The following is a 13,948-nucleotide window of genomic DNA, read 5'->3' on the forward strand; positions in this document are numbered from 1 at the left end:
GTGGATATTTGGAGCCTTTGGGGCCTATGATGGAAAAGGAAACATCTTCACATAAAAATTTCACAGAAGCATTCTGAGAAACTTTTGTGATGTGGGCATTCATCTCAGAGAGTTGAAACTCTCTTTTAATTGAGCAGTTTGGAAACACTTTTTTTGTAGAATCTGCAAGTGGATATATGGAGTGTTTTGAGGCCTATTGTGGGAAAGGAAATATCTTCACATAAAAACTACACCGAAGCATTCTGAGAAAGTTCTTTCTGTTGTGTGCATTCACCTCACAGAGTTGAACCTTTCTAATGATTGAGCAATTTGGAAACACTCTTTTATAGAATCTGCAAGTGGATATACAGAGCTCTTTGAGGACTATGGTGGAAAAGGAAATATCTTTACATAAATACTACTCAGAAACCTTCAGAGAACCTTCTTTGTGATGTGTGCATTCAACTAACAGAGTTGACCATATCTTTTGATAGAGCAGTTTTGAAACGCTCTTTTTGTAGAATCTGCAAGTGGATATTTGAAGCCCATTCGGCCTGTGGTGGAAAAGGACATATCTTCACATAAAAACTACACAGAAGCATTCTGAGAAACTTCTTTGTGATATATGCATTCATCTCACAGAGTTGAACCTTTCATTTGATTGAGGAGTTTTGAAACACACTTTTTGTAGAATCTGCATTTGGATACTTGGAGAGCTTTGAGTCCTATTGTGGAAAAGGAAATATCTTCACATAAAAACTACACAGAAGCATTCTCAGAAACTTCTTTGTTTTGTGTGGATTCATTTCACAGAGTTGAAGATTTCTTTTGAATGAGCAGTCTTGAAACACTCTTTTTGTAGAATCTGCAAGTGGATATTTGCAGGGCTTTGAGGACTATGGTGGAAAAGGAAATATCTTCACATAAAAACTACACAGAAGTTTTCTGACAAACTTCATTGTGAGGTGTGGTTAAACTCACAGAGTTGAACCTATCTTTTGATAGAGTAGTTTGGAAACTCTCTTTTTGTAAAATCTGCAAGTGTGTATTTGGAGCCTTTGCGGCCCATTTTGGAAAAGGAAATATCTTCACTAAAAGTTACACAGAAACATTCTGAGAAACTCCTTTTTGATGTGTGCATTCAACTCACATAGTTGAACCTATCTTTTGATTGAGCAGTTTTGAATCTCTCTTTTTGAAGAATCTGCAAGTGGATATATGGAGCACTTTGAGGCCTATGGTGGCAAAGGAGATATCTTCACATAAAAACTACACAGAAGCATTCTGAGAAACTTCTTCATGATATGTGCATTCAACTCGCATTGTTGAACCTATCTTTTCATAAAGCAGTTTTGAAACTCTCCTATTGTAGTATCTGCATGGGGTTATTTGGGTTTCTTTGTGGCTGATGGTGGAAAAGGAAATATCTTCCCCTAAAAACTACACAGAAGCATTCTGAGAAACTTCTTTGTGGTGTGTGCATTCATCTCACAGAATTAAACATTTAATTTGATTGAGCAGTTTTGAAACTCACCTTTTGTAGATTCTGCAAGTGGATATTTGCACTGCTTTGAGGTCTACAGTGGAAAAGGACATGTCTTCCCATAAAAACTACATAGAAGCATTCTCAGAAACTTATTTTTGATGTGTGCATTCATCTCACAGAGTTGAACCTTTCTTTTGATTGAGCAGTTTTCAAACACTAATTTAGTAGAATCCGCAAGTGGATATTTGGAGCCCTTGTAGACCTATTGTGGAAAAGGAAATATCTTCACATAAAACCTAAAGGGAAGCTTTCTGAGAAACTGCTTTGTGTTGTGTGCATTCAACTCACAGAATTGAACATATCTTTTGAAAGAGATAAAACAGTTTTTAAACTCCCATTTTGTAGAGTTTGCAACTGTTTATTTGGAGCCCTTTGTGGCCAATGGTAGAAAAGGAAATACCTTCCCATAATAACTACACAGAAGTATTCTGATTTACTTCTTTGTGATACGTCCATTCATCTCACAGACTTGAACATTTCACATGATTGAGCAGTTTTGAAACACTCTTTTTGTAGAATCTGCAAGGGGATATTTGCAGCACTTTGAGGCCTATTGTGGAAAAGGAAATATCTTAACATAAAAACTACATAGAAGCATTCTGAGAAACTTCTTTGTGATGTGTGCACTCGTCTCACTGAGTTGAACCTTTCTTTTGATTGAGCAGTTTGGAAACACTCTTTTTGTAGAATTTGCAACTGGTTATTTTGAGGCCTTTGTGGCCGATGATGGAAAAGGAAATATCTTCACATAAAAACTGCATGGAATCATTCTGAGAAACTTCTTTGTGATGTGCACATTCAACTGACAGAGTTGAACCTATCTTTTGATAGCGCAGTTTTGAACCTCTCTTTTTGTAGAATCTGCAAGTGGATATTTGGAGCCCTTTGTGGTCTTTGGTGGAAAAGAAACTATCTTCACATAAAAACTACAGAGAAGCATTCTGAGAAACTTCTTGGTGATGTGTGCATTCATCTCACAGAGTTGAACCTCTCTTTTGATTGAACAGTTTGGAAAAACTCTTTTTTTAGAATCTGCATGTAGATATATGGAGTGCTTAGATGCCTATTGTGGAAAAGGAAATATCTTCAAATAAAAACTACACAGAAGCATTCTGGGAGACTTCTTTGTGATGTGTACATTCATCTCACAGAGTTGAACTTTTCTTTTGATAGAGCAGTTTTGAAACACTGTTTTAATAGAATCTGCAAGTGAATGTTTGGAACACTTGGAGACGTATTGTGGAAAAGGAAACATCTTCAAATAAAAACAACATGGAAACATTCTGAGAAACTTGTTTGTGATGTGTGCATTCACCTCAAAGAGTTGAACATTTCTTTTGATTGAGCAGGTTTGAAACAAACTTTTTTTAGAATCTGCAAGTGGATATATGGAGCGCTTTGAGGCCTACAGTGGAAAAGGTAGTATCTTCACATAAAAACTACACAGAAGCATTCTGAGAAACTTTTTTGTGATGTGTGTATTCATTTCACAGAGTTGAACCTATCTTTTGATAGAGCAGTTTTGAAACTCTCTTTTTGTAGAATCTGAAAGTGGATATTTGGAGCCCTTTGCAGCCTTTGGTGGAAAAGGAAATATCTAACATAACAACTACAGAGAAGCATTCTGAGAATCTTCTTTTTTATGTGTGCATTCAACTTACAGATTTGAACCTATCTTTTGATAGAGCAATTTTGAAACTCTCTTTATGTAGAATCTGCATGTGGTTAGATGGAGCCCTTTGTGGTCGATGGTGGAAAAGGAAATATTTTCAAGGAAAAACTGCACAGAAGTATTCTGAGAAAATACTTTTTGATGTGAGCATTCATCTCACATAGTGGAAACTTTCATTTGATTGAGCAATTTTGAAACACTTTTTTTGTAGAATCTGCAACTGGATATTTGGATTGCTTTGTGGCTTTTTTTGGAAAAGGAAATATATTCACAGAAAAACTACACAGAAGCATTCACAGGAACTTCTTTGTTTTGTGTGCATTCATCTCACAGAGTTGAACCTTTCTTTTGACTGTGCAGTTTTGAAACACTCTTTCTGTATAATCTGCAATTGGATATTTGGAGAGCTTGGAGGCCTATGGTGGAAAAGGAAATATCTTCACATAAAAATTACACAGAAGCGTTCTGAGAAACTTCTTTTGATGTGTCCATTCACCACACAGAGTTGAATCTTTCCTTTGATTTAGCAGGTTTCAAACACTCATTTTAAGAATCTGTAAGTGGATATTTGGAGCACTTTGAGGCCTATGGTGGAAAAGGTAGTATCATCACATAAAAACTACACAGAAGCATTCTGAGAAACTTCTTTGGATGTGTGCATTCATTTCACTGAGTTGAACCTATCTTATGATAGATTAGTTTTGAGCCTCTCTTTCTGTAGAATCTGCAAGTGGATATTGGGAGCCCTTTGTGGCCTATGGTGTAAAAGGAAATATCTTCACATAAAAACTACACAGAAGCATTCTGAGAAACTTCGTTGTGATGAGTGCATTCATCTCAAAGGGTTGCAATTTTCTTTTGTCTGAGAAGTTTTGAAAAACTCTTTTCATAGAATCTGCAAGTGGATATTTGGAGCGCATTGAGGTCTATGGTGGAAAAGGAAACATATTCACATAAAAACTACACAGAAGCGTGCTGAAAACTTCTTTGTGATATGTGCATTCAACTCGCAGGGTTGAACCTATATTTTGATAGAGCAGTTTTGAAACTCTCTTTTTGCAGAATTTGCATGTGGTTGTTTTGAGCCCTTTGTGGCCGATGGTGTAGAAGGAAATATATTCACGTAAAAACTACACAGAAGCATTCTGAGAAACTTCTTTGTGATGAGTGCATTCATCTCACAGAGTTGAAACTTTCAATTGATTGAGCAGTTTTGAAACACATTTTTGTAGAATCTGCAATTGGATATTTGGGGCGCTTTGTGACCTTTTGTGGAAAAGGAAATATATTCACGTAGAAACTACACAGAAGCATCTTCAGAAACTTCTTTGTTTTGTGTGCGTTCATCTCACACAGTTGAACCTTTCTGTTGTTTGTGCAGTTTTGAAACATTCTTTTTGTAGAATCTGCAAGTGGATATGTGGAGCGCTTTGAGTCCTATGGGGGAAAAGGATATATCTTCACATAAAAACTACACAGAACCATTCTGAGAAACTACTTTGTGATGTGTGCATTCATCTCATGGAATTGACCATTTCACTTGATTGAGGAGTTTTGAAACTCGCTCTTTGTAGGTTCTGCAAGTGCATATTTGCAGCGCTTTGAGGACTATTATGGAAAAGGAAATATCTTCCCATAAAAACTATACAGAAGCATTCTCAGAAACTACTTTTTGATGTTTGTATTCATCTTGCAGAGTTGAATTTTCTTTTGATTGAGAAGTTTTGAAACACTCTTTTAGTAGAATCTGCAAGTGGATATTTCTAGCCCTTTGAAGCCTATTGTGGAAAAGGAAATATCTTCACATAAAAATTTCACAGAAGCATTCTGAGAAACTGCTTTGTAATGAGTGCATTCAGCTCAGATTTGAAACCTTATTTTGATTGAGAAGTTTTGCATAAATCTTTTTTGTAGGTTCTGCAAGTGGATATTTGGAACCCCTGAGGCCTATGGTGGAAAAGGAAATATGTTAGCATAAAAACTACACAGAATCATTCTGAGAAACCTCTTTGAGATGTGTGCATTCAAAATAGAGAGTAGAACATATCTTTTGATAGAGTAGTTTTGAAACTGTCTTTTTGTAGAATCCACAAGTGGATATTTGAAGCCCGTTGTGGCCTATGGTGGAAAAGGAAATATCTTCACATAAAAATTACACAGAAGCATTCTGAGAAACTTCTTTGTGACGTGTGCATTCATCTCAGAGAATTGAACCTCTCTTTTGACTGAGCAGTTTGGAAACACTCCTTTTGTAGAATCTGCAAGGGGATATATGGAACGCTTTGAGGCCTATTGTGGAAAAGGAAATATCTTCACATAAAAACTACACAGAAGCATTCTGAGAAACTTCTTTGTGATGTGTGCATTCATCTCACAGAGTTGAAAATATCTTTTGATAGAGCAGTTTTGAAACTATCTTTTTGTAGAATGTGCAATTGGATATTTGCAGCCCTTTTCAGCATATGTTGGAAAGGGTAATATCTTCACATAAAAACTACACAGAAGCATTCTGAGAAACTTCACTGTGACGTGTGCATTCATCTCACAGAATTGAACCTTTCTTTTGATTCCACGGTTTTGAGACACTCTTTTTGTAGAATCTGCACGTGGATATATAGACCTCTTTGAGCACTATGGTGGAAGAGGAAATATCTTCACATAAAAACTACACAGAAACATTCTGAGAAACTTCTTTGTGATGTGTGCTTTCAACTCACAGAGTTAACCCTATCTTTTGATAGAACAGCTTTGAAACTGTCTTTTTCCAGGATCTGCAAGTGGGTATTTGGAGCCCTTTGCATTCTGTGGTTGAAAAGTTAATATCTTCATATAAAAACTACACAGAAGCATTCTGAGAAACTTCGTTGTGATAGGTGCATTCATCTCACAGAGTTGAAACATTCTTTTGCTTGAGCAGTTTTGAAAAACTCTTTTCGTAGAATCTGGAAGTGGATATTTATAGTGCTTTGAGGCCTGTTGTGGAAAAGAAATATCTTCACATAAAAACTACACAGAAGCCTTCTCAGAAATCACTTTAATTTGTGTGCATTCATCTCACATAATTGAAGCTTTCTTTTTATCGAGCAGTTATAAAACACACATTTTGTAAAATCTGCACGTGGATATTTGGTATTCTTTGAGGCCTAAGATGGAAAAGGAAATATCTTGACATAAAAACTACACAGAAGCATTCTGAGAACCTTCTTTGTGATGTGTGCATTCATCTCCCAGTGTTGAACACTTCTTTTGATTGAGCAGTTTTGAAACACTCTTTTTGTAGAATCTGCAAGCGGATATTTGGAGCACTTTGAGAACTATGATGGAGAAGGAAATATCTTAACATTAAAAACTACAGAGAAGCATTCTGAGAAACTTCTTTGTGATGTATGCATTTACCTCACAGAGTTGAACCTTTCTTTTGATTGAGCAGTTTTGAAACTCTCTTTTTGTAGAATCTGCAAGTGGATATTTGGAGCGCTTTGTGTCCTAAGATGGAAAAGGAAATATCTTCACATAAAAACTGCACAGAAGCATTCTGAGAAACTTCTTTGTGATGTGTACATTCAACTCACAGAGTTGCACCTATCTTTTGATACAGCAGTTTTGAAATACTCTTTATGTATAATCTGCAAGTAGTTATTTAGAGCCCTTTTTGGCCGAAGGTGGAAAAGGAAATATTTTCCCATAAAAACTACACAGAAGCATTCTGAGAAACTTCTTTGTGATGTATGCATTCATATCACTGATTTGAACCTTACATTTGATTGAGCAGTTTTGAAACTCTCTTTTTGTAGAATCTGCAAGTGGACATGTGGAGCGCCTTGAGGCCTATTGTTGATAAGGAAATGTCTTCACATAAAAACAACACAGAATCATTCTCAGAAACTTCTTTGTTTTGTGTGCATTCATCTCAAAGAATTGAGACTTTGTTCTGATTCGGCAGTTTTGAAACTCTCTTTCTGTAGAATCTGCACGTGGATATTTGGAGTGCTTTGAGGCCTATGGTTGAAAAGGAAATAACTACACAGAAGCATTCAGATAAAGTTCTTTGTGATGTGTGCATTCAACTCGCAGAGTTGAACCTATTTTTTCATAGAGCAGTTTTGAAACTCTCTTTTTTTAGATTCTGCAAATTTTCATTTAGAGCCGTTTGTGGCCAATGGTGGAAATGGAAACATCTTCCCATAAAAACTACACAGAAATATTCTGAGAAACGTTTTTGTGATGTGTGCATTCATCACACAGAGTTGAAAATTTATTTTCATTGAGCAGATTTGAAAATCTCTTTTTCTAGGATCTGCAACTGAATATTTGGAGCTCTTTATGGCCTATGGTGGAAAAGGAAGTATCTTCACATAAAACTACACAGAAGCCTTCTTAGAAACTTCTTTTTGTTCTGTGTATTCACCTCACAGATTTGAACCTTTCTTTTCATTGAGGAGTGTTGAAACTCTCTTGTTGTATAATCTGCAAGTGGATATTTTCAGAGCTTTGCAGCCTATGTTGGAAAAGGAAATATCTTCACATGAAAACTACACAGAAGCATTCTGAGAAATTTCTTTGTGATGTGTGCATTCAACTCACAGAGTTGAACCTATCTTCTAATACAGCAGTTTTGAAAATCTCCTTTTGTAGAATCTGCAACTGGATATTTGGAGCCCTTTGGGGCCTATGGTGGAAAAGGAAATATCTTCACATAAGAACTACATAGAAGCATTCTGAGAAACTTCTTTGTGATGTATGCATTCATCTCAGAGAATTGAAACTTTCTTTTTTTTGAGAAGTTTTGAAACACTCTTTTTATATTATCCACAAGTGGATATTTGGAGTGCTTTGAGGCTTATGGTGGAAAAGTAAATATCTTCACATAAAAACAACACAGAAGCATTCTGAGAAACTTCTTTGTGATGTATGCATTCATCTCACAGAGTTGAACCTATCTGTTTATAGAGCAGTTTTGAGACTCTCTTTTTGAAGTATCTGCAAGTGGATATTTGGAGCCCTTTACAGCCTATGGTGGAAAAGGAAATATCTTCATATAAAACCCACACAGAAGCATTCTGAGAAACTTCTTTGTGATGTGTGCATTCATATCACAGAGTTGAATAATTCTTTTGATTGAGCAGTTTTGAAACTGTCTTTTTGTAGAATCTGCAAGTGGGTATTTGGAGCACTTAGAGGCCTCTGCTGGAAAAGGAAATATCTTCACATAAAAACTACACAGATGCATTCTGAGAAACTTCTTTGTAATGTGTGCATTCATCTCAGAGAGTTGAACCTTTCTTTTGATTGAGCAGTTTTGAAATACTCTTTTCATAGCATCTGCAAGTGGATATTTGGAGCGCTTGTAGGCCTATGGTGAAAAAGGAAATAATTTCACATAAAAACTACACAGAGGCATTCTGAGAAACTTCTTTGTGATGTGTGCATTCAACTCGCAGAGTTGAACCTATGTTTTCATAGAGCAGTTTCGAAACTCTGTTTTTGTAGATTCTGCACATGGTTACGTAAGGCCTTTGTTGCTGATAGTGGAAAAGGAAATATCTTCCCATAAAAATTACACAAAAGCATTCTGAGCAACTTCTTTCTGATGTTGCATTCATCTCACAGAATTGAACATTTCATTTGATTGAGCAGTTTTGAAACATTCTTTTTGTAGAATCTGCAAGTGGATATTTGGCGCACTTTGCAGCCTATAGTGTTAAAGGAAATATCTTCAAATAAAAACTACACAGAACCATTCACAGAAACTTCTTTGTTTTGTGTGCATTAATCTTACAGTGTTGAACATTTTGATTGAGCAGTTTTGGAACACTCTTTTTTAGAATCTGCAAGTGGATATATGGAGCGCTTTGAGGTCTATGGCGGAAAAGGAGATATCTTCACATAAAAACTACACAGAAGCATTCTGAGAAACTTCTTCTTGATGCGTGTATTCAATTCACAGTGTTGAACCTACCTTTGACACAGCAGTGTTGAAACTCTCTTTTTCTAGAATCTGCAAGTCGATATTTAGAGCTCCTTGTGGCCGATGGTTGAAAGCGAAATATCTTCACATAAAAAATACACAGAAGCATTCTTAGAAACTTCTTTGTGATGTCTGCATTCGTCTCACAGAATTGAACATTGCTTTTGATTGAGCAGTTTGGAAACACTCTTTCTGTATAATCTGCAAGTGGATATTTGGAGCGCTTTGAGGCCTATGCTGGAAAATGAAATATGTTCACATAAATATTGCACATATGTATTTGGAGAAATTTCTTTGTGATGTGTGCATTCATCTCACATATTTGAAACTTTGTTTTGATTGAGCAGTTTTGAAACACTCTTTTTGTACAATCTGCAAGTGGATATTAAGAGTGCTTTGAGGCCTATGATGGGAAAGCAAATATCTTCACATTAAAAACTAGAGAGAAGCATTCTCAGAAACTACTTTCTGATGTGTACATTCAACTCACAGAGTTGAATCTTTCTTTTGATTGAGCAGTTTTAAAACACTCTTTCTGTAGAATCTGTAAGTGGATATTTGGAGTGGTTTGAGGCCAATCGTGGAAAAGGAAATATCTTCACATAAAAACTAGACAGAATCATTCTCAGAAACTTCTTTGTGATGTTTGCATTCCATTCACAGAGTTGAACACATCTTTTGACAGGGCAGTTTTGAACCTCAATTTTTGTATAATCTGCAAGGGTATATTTGGAACACTTTGTTGCCTATATAGGAAAAGGAAATATCTTCACAGGAAAACCACAGAAGCATTCTGAGAAACTTCTTTGTGATGTGTGCATTCATCTCACAGGGTTGAGCATTTCATTTGATTGAGCAGTTTTGAAACACACTTTTTATAATATCTGGAAGTAGATATTTGGAGCGATTTGAGACCTATGGTGGAAAAGGAAATATCCTCACATTAAAACTATACAGACGCATTCTGAGAAACTTTTTTCTGGTGTATGCATTCACCTCACAGAATTGAAACTATACTTTGATTGAGCAGTTTTGAATCTCTCTTTCTGTTGTATCTGAAAGTGGATATTTGGTGCCCTTTGTGGCCCATTTTGGAAAAGGAATTATGTTCACCTAAAAACTACATAGAAGGATTCTGAGAAACTTCTTTGTGCTGTGTGCATTCATCCCACACTGTTGAACATTTGTTTTGATTGAGCAGTCTTGAAACACTCTTTTTCAGAATCTGCAAGTGGATATTTGGAGCGCTTTGAAGCCTATTGTGGAAATGGAAATATCTTCACATAAAAAGTACACAGAAGCACTCTGAGAAACTTCTTCATCATGTGTGCATTCATCTCACACGTTTGAACCTTCTTTTGATTGAGCAGTTTGGAAACACTCTTTTTGTAGTGTCTGCAATTGGATATTTGGAGCGCTTTGAGGCCTATGTTGGAAAAGGAAATATCTTCACCTAAAATACTCAGAGAAGTATTCTAAGAAACTTCTTTGTGATGTGTGCATTCAACTCACACAGTTGAAACCATCTTTGATAGAGCAGTATTGAAGCTCACTTTTGAAGAATCTGCAAGTGGATATTTGGAGTACTTTGAGGCCTATGGTGGGAAAGGAAACATCTTCACATAAAAACTACACAGTAGTATTCTGAGAAACTTCTTTGTGTTGTGTGCATTCAACTCCCAGAGTTGAACTTATCTTTTGATTTAGCAGTTTTGAATCTCTCTTTTTTTACGATCTCCGAGTGGATATTTGGAGCCCTTGGAGGTCTGTTTTGGAAGAGGAAATATCTTCACATAAAAACTAAACAGAAGCACTTTGAAAAACTCCTTAGTTATGTGTGCATTTATCTCAGATAGCTGAAGCTATCCTTTGATAGAGATGTTTTTACACTCTCATTTTGTAGAATCTGCAAGTGTATATTTGGAGCCCATTGTGGCTTATGGTGGAAAAGGAGATATCTTCACAGAAAAACTACACAGAAACATTCCAAGAAACATCTTTGTGATGTGCGCATTCATCACACAGAGTTGAACCTTTCTTTTTTATGAGCAGATTTGAATCACTCTGTAGAATCTGCAGGTGGATGTTTGGAGCCCTTTGTGGCTTATTGTGGAAACGGAAATATCGTCACATAAAAATTACACAGAAGCATTCTGAGAAACTTCTTTTTGACGTATGCATTCAACTCACAGTGTTGAAACTTTCTTTTGATTTTGCAGTTTTGAATCAATCATTTTGTAGAATCTGCAAGTGCATATTTGAAGCGCTTTGAGACCTATTGTGGAAAAGGAAATATCTTCACACAGAAACTACACAGAAGCATTCTGAGAAACTTCTTTGTGATGTGTGCATTCAACTCACAGAGTTAAATATATCATTTGAGAGAGCAGTTTTGAAACTCTTTTTTTGTAAAATCTGCAAGTGGATATTTGGAGCCCTCTGTGGCCTATGGTGGAAAAGGAAATATCTTCAAATAAAAACTACACAGAAGTATTCTGAGAAACTTCTTTGTGATGTGTAAATTCAGAACCCAAAGTTGGACTTTCTTTTGATTGAGAAGTTTTGAAACACTCTTTGCAGAATCTGAAAGTGGATATTTGGAGCGCTTTGAGGCCTATTGTGGAAAAGGAAATATCTTCACATAAAAACTTCACAGGAGCATTCTCAGAAACTTCCTTCTGATATGTGCTTTCATCTCACAGAGTTGAACCTTTCTTTTCATCAAGCAGTTTGGAAACTCTCTTTTAGTAGAATCTGCAAGTGGATATTTGGAGACTGTGATGGACTATTGTGGAAAAGGAAATATCTTCACATAAAAACTAAACAAAAGAATTCTGAGAAACTTCTTTGTGATGTGTGCATTTGACTCATAGAGTTGAACCTATCTTTTGAAGGAGCAGTTTTAAACTCTCTTTGTGTAGAATCTACAAGTGGATAATAGGAGCACTTTGTAGTCTGTGGTGGAAAAGGAAATATCTTCACATAAAAACTACACAGGAGCATCCTCAGAAACTTCTTTGTGATATGTGCATTTATCTCACAGTTTTGAACCTTTCCTTTCATTATTATTTTTGAAACGTATTTTTGTAGAATCTGCAAGTGGATTTACACCTGAGGTGTAAAAGGAAATGTCTTACATATCAACTACATAGAAGCATTCAGAGAAACTTCTTTGTGATGTGTGCATTCATCTCAGAGAGTTGAACCTTTCTTTTCAGTAAGCAGTTTTGAAACACTCTTATTGTAGAATCTCCAAGTGGATATTTGGAGCGCTTTGACGCCTATTGTGGAAAAGGAAATATCTTCGCATAAAAACTACACAAGAGCATTCTGAGAAACTTCTTTGTGAGGTGTGCATTCAACACACGGAGTTGAACCTATCTTTAGAATGAGCAGTTTTAAATTCTGTTTTGTAGAATCTACAAGTGGATAATTGGAGCCATTGTGGCCTATGTTGGAAAAGGAAATATGTTCACATAAAAACTACACAAGAGCATTCTTAGAAACTTCTTTGTGATGTGTGCATTCATCTCACAGAGTTGAGCCTTTCATTTGATTGAGCAGTTTCGAAACACTCCTGTGTATAATCTGCAAGTGGATATTTGGAGCGATTAGAGGCCTATGGTGGAAAAGGAAAGATCTTCACTTAAAAACCACACAGAAGCATTCTGAGAAACTTCTTTGTGACGTGTGCATTCATCTAACAGAGTTGAAACTTTCTTTTGATTGAGCAGTTTGGAAACACTCTTTTTGTAGAATATACAAATGTATATTTGGAGTTCTTTGAGTCCTATGGTAGAAAAGGAAATATCTTCACATAAAAACTACACAGAAGCATTCTGAGAAACATCTTTTTGATGTGTGCATTCATCTCTGAGAGTTGAACCTTACTTTTAATGGAGCAGTTTGGAAACACTCTTTTTGTATAATCTGCAAGTGGATACTTGGAGCACTATGTGGCCAATGGTGGAAAGGGAAATATCTTCACATAAAAACTAAACAGAAGTTTTCTGGGAAACTTATTTGTGATGTGTGTGTTTCACTCACAGCATTGAACCCATGATTTGATAGAGCAGTTTTGAATCTCTATTTTTGTAGAATCTGCAATGGGATATTTGGAGTCCTTTGCTACCTGTATAGGAAAGGGAAATATCTTCCATGAAAATTACACAGAAGCATTCTAAGAAACTTCTTTGTGATGTGTGCATTCATCCCACAGGTTTGAGCCTTTCATTTGATTGAGCAGTTTTGAAACACTCTTTTTGCAATATCTGCTAGTGGATATTTGGTGCAATTTGAGGCCTATGGTGGAAAAGGACATATCTTCACAAAAAAATTACACAGAAGCATTCTGAAAAACTTCTTCCAGATGTGTGCATTTAACTCACAGAGTTAAACTTATCTTTCGAATGAGCAGTTTTTAAACTCTCTTTTTCTACAATCTGCAAATTGTTATTTGGAGCCTTTTGTACCCTATGGTGGAAAAGGAAATATCTTCACATAAAAACTACACAGATACATTCTGAGAAACTTCTTTATGATGTGTGCATTCATCTCACAGGGTTGAGCATTTCATTTGATTGAGCAGTTTTGAAACACAGTTTTTGTAAAATCTGCAAAGTGGATATTTGGAGCGATTTGAGGCCTAATGTGGAAAAGGAAATATCTTCACATAAAAACTATACAGAAGCATTCTGAGAAACTTCTTTTCAATGTGTGCACTCATCTTGCACAGTTGAACCTATCCTTTTATTAAGCGGTTTTGAATCTCTCTTTCTTTAGT

This window comes from Pongo pygmaeus, chromosome 17 (genome assembly GCF_028885625.2).
Source record: "Pongo pygmaeus isolate AG05252 chromosome 17, NHGRI_mPonPyg2-v2.0_pri, whole genome shotgun sequence".
Taxonomy (NCBI): domain Eukaryota; kingdom Metazoa; phylum Chordata; class Mammalia; order Primates; family Hominidae; genus Pongo; species Pongo pygmaeus.